This window comes from Rhinatrema bivittatum, chromosome 5 (genome assembly GCF_901001135.1).
Source record: "Rhinatrema bivittatum chromosome 5, aRhiBiv1.1, whole genome shotgun sequence".
In the NCBI taxonomy this organism is placed as follows: domain Eukaryota; kingdom Metazoa; phylum Chordata; class Amphibia; order Gymnophiona; family Rhinatrematidae; genus Rhinatrema; species Rhinatrema bivittatum.
Window position 1 is genome coordinate 37308200 of NC_042619.1, and position 5969 is coordinate 37314168.

Here is a 5969-nt window from a genome sequence, read left to right on the forward strand (position 1 = left end):
ATTTGCTTAAAAGTGAGCCCCTGTCGTTAAAGTGTTTGTTTTTTTTAATTCTGATTCAGCTTTCACTTATTACCTTATAATCCCTCAGCTCCCCTCTCTCTCCATTGAGGAGACTTTTGACTGATTAATTATTATGGTCAGAATTTTCTCTGCAAAATAATATTGTAAGATATCCTAACGTAAGTGGATGAGCAGAGTCTGGTGGGTTTTTGGTTTTGGTTTTGGTTTGGTTTTTTTTGCTTCATTAGTCTCACAAAACGGAACATTGGGATAACTTTACTATAGTAAGAACTGACTTTTTCCATAGAATCCTTTTACATGTAACTGTTACAGAGTGATACACTAGTACAGAGGTTTCCACATACCCTCTTCATCGTAAGTGAGACTTGCTATGGCTCCTAGAAGACAAGCCTGAGGAGCTTGAGAATGGACATTACAAAAGGAGATTGGGAGAAAATGTTTACTTATTCAACAAAGGGAGCTTCCATCTCTGTCACCGCACAGGAATCGGGGAATAAGAGTCTATACTTCTGCTACTACAGGCCAGAAAGGTTATAAAAGATGGGACTTCCTGAACGGGATGATTGTTGGCGAGGATGTGGAGAACGAGGGACCTTTTTTCATATATGGTGGACATCTCCTAAAATTAAGACATTTTGGGCAGAAATCTTATCTTGCATACATCCCTTTAGGATGGTGAAGCTCCCTTTAGATCCTGGGGTTGTTCTTTTTTTTAGGAAAACCTTATGGGGATTTTCGCTCTGTTCACAAAAAGGGGATAAGTTTAATAAATCAGTTTATAGTGGTTGCTAGACGCAATGTAGCGTGTCACTGGAAGCTGAACTCACTTCCATCTATCTATAAGTGCATGGATTCATTTCCTTTGGCAAACCTATTACAGGGAGCTCATTAGCTCTTAATTCTGGGATTTTTATCAGGCTGTTCCTAAAATATGAGCCCTGTTTTTGAACAAAGCAGCTGCTTTACTGGTTAGGGTTACCAACTTTTCCATAGACCAGGACTGGACACTTGAGGACCGGGGGTGGGGCGGGGGAATGGTACCCCCTCATTTGCATACATTTTAGATCCTGCCTGTGACCTTCCTAAACAGTGGATCTGTGTATCTGCAGAACCACTGGGAGCTGAGGGCTGTGCGGTGCATCACCTCCTCTCTCTACGGTGTCCAATCACAGGTCAATACAGTAAGGCCGCGTTAGAAAGAGTGCGGCAGTGCCGGGCGCACGCATTGTTTTGATCACATACCGCTCGATACTCTATTTAAATTGCTTGCAAATGCAAGCCGCGTCTGCAAAGCGTTAGGCAAAGCGTTAGGCACGCGCAACCCATTTTACTGTATAGGCGCTTAATACAGCGCCTATACAGTATCCTGGGTGCGCTGGTACCTGTCATTTCAAATGACATTTGAAATGACAGGTACCAGGAAGTGGATCCCAACTTTAACCCATGAAAACCTAAAAACTGAAAATCCCCTCCTCCCGAAGCGGCTCGACATGTGCCAACTTACCTTTTGTTGCTTTTCAGCCCCTTCCCTTCTCTGCCGCCCTCCGGAGGGGGCAGCCGGCGGCGAAAACGGCTTGCAGCGGTCCCCCCCGCGCAGGTCCCGGTTCTCCTGGAGGAAAAATCCTCCCCCCCCTCGGAGAACCCAGCTGGGGTTGAGAGGCACAAGTACTGAGTAAATCCCCTTCCCCAGGGCAGTGCCCCCGACAGGGGCTGCAAGGTTGTGAGGGAAGCAAAGCGTACTTTCATTGGCCTGAGCGCCCGTCGATTTGGGCGCTCCAGCCAATGAAAGCACATAGACGGGCGCGCGTGACGCACACCGTGACGTCACGCGCGCCCGTCTATGTGCTTTCATTGGCCTGTCAGGGGCACTGTCAGGGGCACTGCCCTGGGGAAGGGGATTCACTCAGTACTTGTGCCTCTCAACCCCAGCTGGGTTCTCCGGGGGGGGGGGGGGGGGGAGGATTTTTCCTCCAGGGCACTGGAGGCGCTAGGACTCTGGTTCCTCCCAAAAGACGCTGCACATGGTCGCGAGGGAACGCTGCAAGCCACTTTCGCCTCCGGCTGCCCCTCCGGAGGACGGCAGAGAAGGGAAGGAGCTGAAAGCAACAAAAAGTAAGAAAACAACAAAAAGTCGCTTCGGGAGGAGGGGATTTTAGGTTTTTAGAGGTTTCCTTTTGGGGGAAAGTTTGCTGCCTACCCTTACCCCTGCCTCTAACGCAGAGGTAAGGGTAGGCGGTAAGTTAGCAGGTTAAACGCGCGGCAAAACGGCACGGTAAAATAGCGATAGTTGGGGCGCGCGTTACTGTATGGGAGGGAATAGCTAATTCGATCGTTTACATGTAATATACATGCCGCGTGCGGAAGGGGTTACCCGGTGATTTAAAGAGGCGGTGAGGATGGGTTAAAGGGGATAGTGTATCGCAGGAAGGGCTAACGCGGCCGGAAAGTGAGTAGAAAGCGGGTTAGGAGCGGGGTAACCGCGGCCCCACTTTACTGTATCGGCCTGATATGGGATAGGAGGCAGGGATACAGCACAGCTCTCCTCCGATAGGCTCCGGCCTGCTTTTCTCTTCCTCTAACTAAGGCGGATCCACCTGCAAAACTGGACATTTAGCGTACAGAATGCCTGAAAACCTGGCTGTCCTGTCCAAAACTGGACAGTTGGCAACCCTAGTACTGGTGACTTAATTAGATTTACATTTATTATTTTTCCAGAGCCTTTTGTTATATGCTTGGGAATAGGAAGAGATAATTAGTTAAACTGATAAAATTAGCATATGCTGTTGTCTGCTTCTTGTTAATCTACTGCAGTGGTTCTCGGCCTTTTTTCTATCAGGACACACCTGAGAGATGACGCTCACATGCGTGTCACACTGAACACATGACTACCATGGGACTTAATATAAGCATATGCTCTGCATCCACAGGAGTCCCCCACTTCCTAACAATGGGTGCAGAGCAGAACTAAGACATTTTCCTGTACAATTCACCATACAAAAAAGATATTCTGATTCTGGTCTCATCTCAATAACAGCATCACAAACTCCCTCTACTACCAGGTACATTGTACAATAATACAAACAAACCCCACTCTGTACTCGTCTATCAAACCTGCCATACCTCAGCAGCACTAACTCCAAGAAATGAAGCAGCAATAGCTCTACCCATGAAAAGGCAGCAGTTCACTACCAGTGCAATATAACATTGAGAAAATACAACAGATAAGGCTGATACAAACCTCTAGTAAAGTTCCTCATCTCAGTCACATACACACAGAGCACAGACAGACCTGCCTTCACCAAATATAGAATAAAAGACCACAAATTACAAATGTGGCAACAAAACCTGGAATGGAAACCTCAAGACCTCCTGCATGCAGTGCAAAACTGGAGACTAGAAACAAAAATATATTTCCTCCTACACTAAGCAAAGTCCAAAGAGAGAAGAAATGCATATTCTCAAAACTGACATAGTGTGGCCCTTGTACCCAGTCACTCCCCTCCATGTCCCCATCACCCCTCACTTCTCCCAATTACTCAATCATCCCTTCACTTGCTCTTATCCCTGTCCAACATTCCCAACATCCTCTTCCCTGTGCTCACTCTCTCCCCCGCTCAACTCTTTCTGTCCGTCCCACTCTCCTTCCCTATCCAGAATACCTCTGACCACCTTTCCTACCCCTTCCTCCTCAGTATCCCCAACTCCCCTCTCCCCAAACCAGCAGCCCCACACCTCAATTTCTGTCTCCACTTCCGTCTCTCTTCCCTGCCCAGCAGCCACCCAACCCCTCCCTCCACCACCTCTCCCTATCCAGCAACCCCAACCTCCTTTCCCCCAGCCCTTCCTATCCAGCAGAGTCCTGACTCCCTATCTCCCCACGCCTTTCTGCCCAGTACATTTCCCCCTCCTCCTGGCTCCCAGCCAGCAGAAAAGACTTCAGTCCAATCCAGGGTCTCCCTCCCTTTTTATCAGCAGCAGATGAGGGCAAGAAGCATTGAGGTGTTAAGAACCACTGATCTACTGAATGTATTGTTCCATGTTAGTTCCTTAGTAAAGTTTTTTGAAAAAAAGTTTTTAAAATTTCCAAACAGCAATAAAATATTTCAAAAAGCAGACACATCAAACACCCAATAATTAAAACAAAAATGCCCTGGTTCACATACCTGAAAAGTTTTGATATCTAGTCACCCTGAGCTTGAGGTGGATTGGTGGGGGTGGCATACGTTTTTTTGATATCCTCTTTCCAATGCAGGCTCCTATCGACACACACACATATCCCCATGCTGGTTCTCATTCTCACACACACCCATCCCCCCAGGCTTCCATTCTCACACACACACCCACCTCCATCCCAGGCAAGCAGGCTTCCATACGCACACACCCATCCTTCCCCAGACAGGCTCTCATTCACATACACACACCCATCCTCCCACAGATAGGCTCCCATTCACACACACACTCATCCCCCCCAGGCAAGTTCCCATTCACACACACATACACACACCCATCCCCCCCCCCAAGCTCCCATTCACACATACAAGCAATCTCTACACAGGCAGGTTCCACAGGTCTTATTCCTCTTCTGCTGCTGCTGCTGCCACCACCCGTGGCTTACTTCTTGGAAGAGGATAAGATTGCTTGCACTGCTGCTGAAGTCCTTCCTGTGGCTCCTCCTCGTGTGCTGGCTGGTCTCAAGGTACTCAACACTCGCGGTGTTAGCACTTCCTGTATGCTCATCTCACGCACGAGATGAGTCTACAGGAAGTGCTAGAACTGCAAGGGCTGGCACACAAGGAGGATCCACAAAATGAGCTCCCTTTTCTTCAGCAGGCATGCGGATCTCTCTCTTCTTCTGCCACTGGCGGGATGGAGTCCACTGGCGACTGCATGGGCTCCTCGCTGCTCCTGGTGGGTCCCGTCTGCTACACTCCCAGATGCGCCGCTCTGTGCAGTTGCATGGCTTGCACACTCGGTAGTGCTGAACTTGTAGGCTGTAACCTTTTTGTCCTCGATATTTTTGGAAGGAGTTTTCCATCCAAATTAAGGATGCCCTGTCCAATTGGGGACATTGCTTTTCCCAGCCCTGGAGGGTGAGGATATCCCTGCCCGATACTGACAGACACTTGCACAGATAAATTGGACAACTGTAAGACTCACCTTTTTCATGCCAAGATCTGATATGAATGTGCCATTTCTAACATTTGACAGTTAAGATTTAATTTGCACACTCACTCTGAGCCTTCAGTGTAGTTTGTTGGTACTCACATCCTTTAAAGTTGAAATAGAACTGTAACCCCCCTCCCCCAGGGCAAAACTAAAGAGTCACTCCTGCCATCTTGGGCCTTGGAGGATTGAATGCCCCCCTCCTCCCCAGTGGATAAAGAACCCTGGGACCCCAAAAAGCTAAGGATTGGCCCTGGGTCCCCCCATGTGCCCCTGCTCTCCTGGCCCCTTAAACTGGAGAGGGGTTTACAATAGGTTAGGGGGGTTTTGGCGTCTCCTTTGCTTTAATAGATATTCGCTTTGGAAAGACCCGTGGCTGCTAGAATTGATGCAAGCTTCAGTTTCTAGAAGGAAGACCTACTGAGAAAGAGAGAAAATGTCCCCTCACTCCTCCTGTGAAAGGGAGGGGACGTGAGGGCCCGGGATATCCACTGGCTGGTGAGCTGGCATTTCTACAGGTGGGAACAGCGACGGGTTTAGGCCTCTGCCACTTCTGGTGCTGTCACTTCCCCCCCCCCCCCCCCCCCCCCCCCTTCCATAACGGAGCAGAAAGTCTGAGGGCCCAGCCCCACAGTTTCCTGCGGCCTCTCAGGGCCAGGGCTAGATTCTGTGGCAAGAATTAGAAAATGCTGAAGCACGCTGGCAGTCGCGTCTCTCTTTTATATTTATGTTACAAAAAGGAAGTCTTTTTCCAACTTTGCTTGTGTCTGAATAATTTTAGTTTA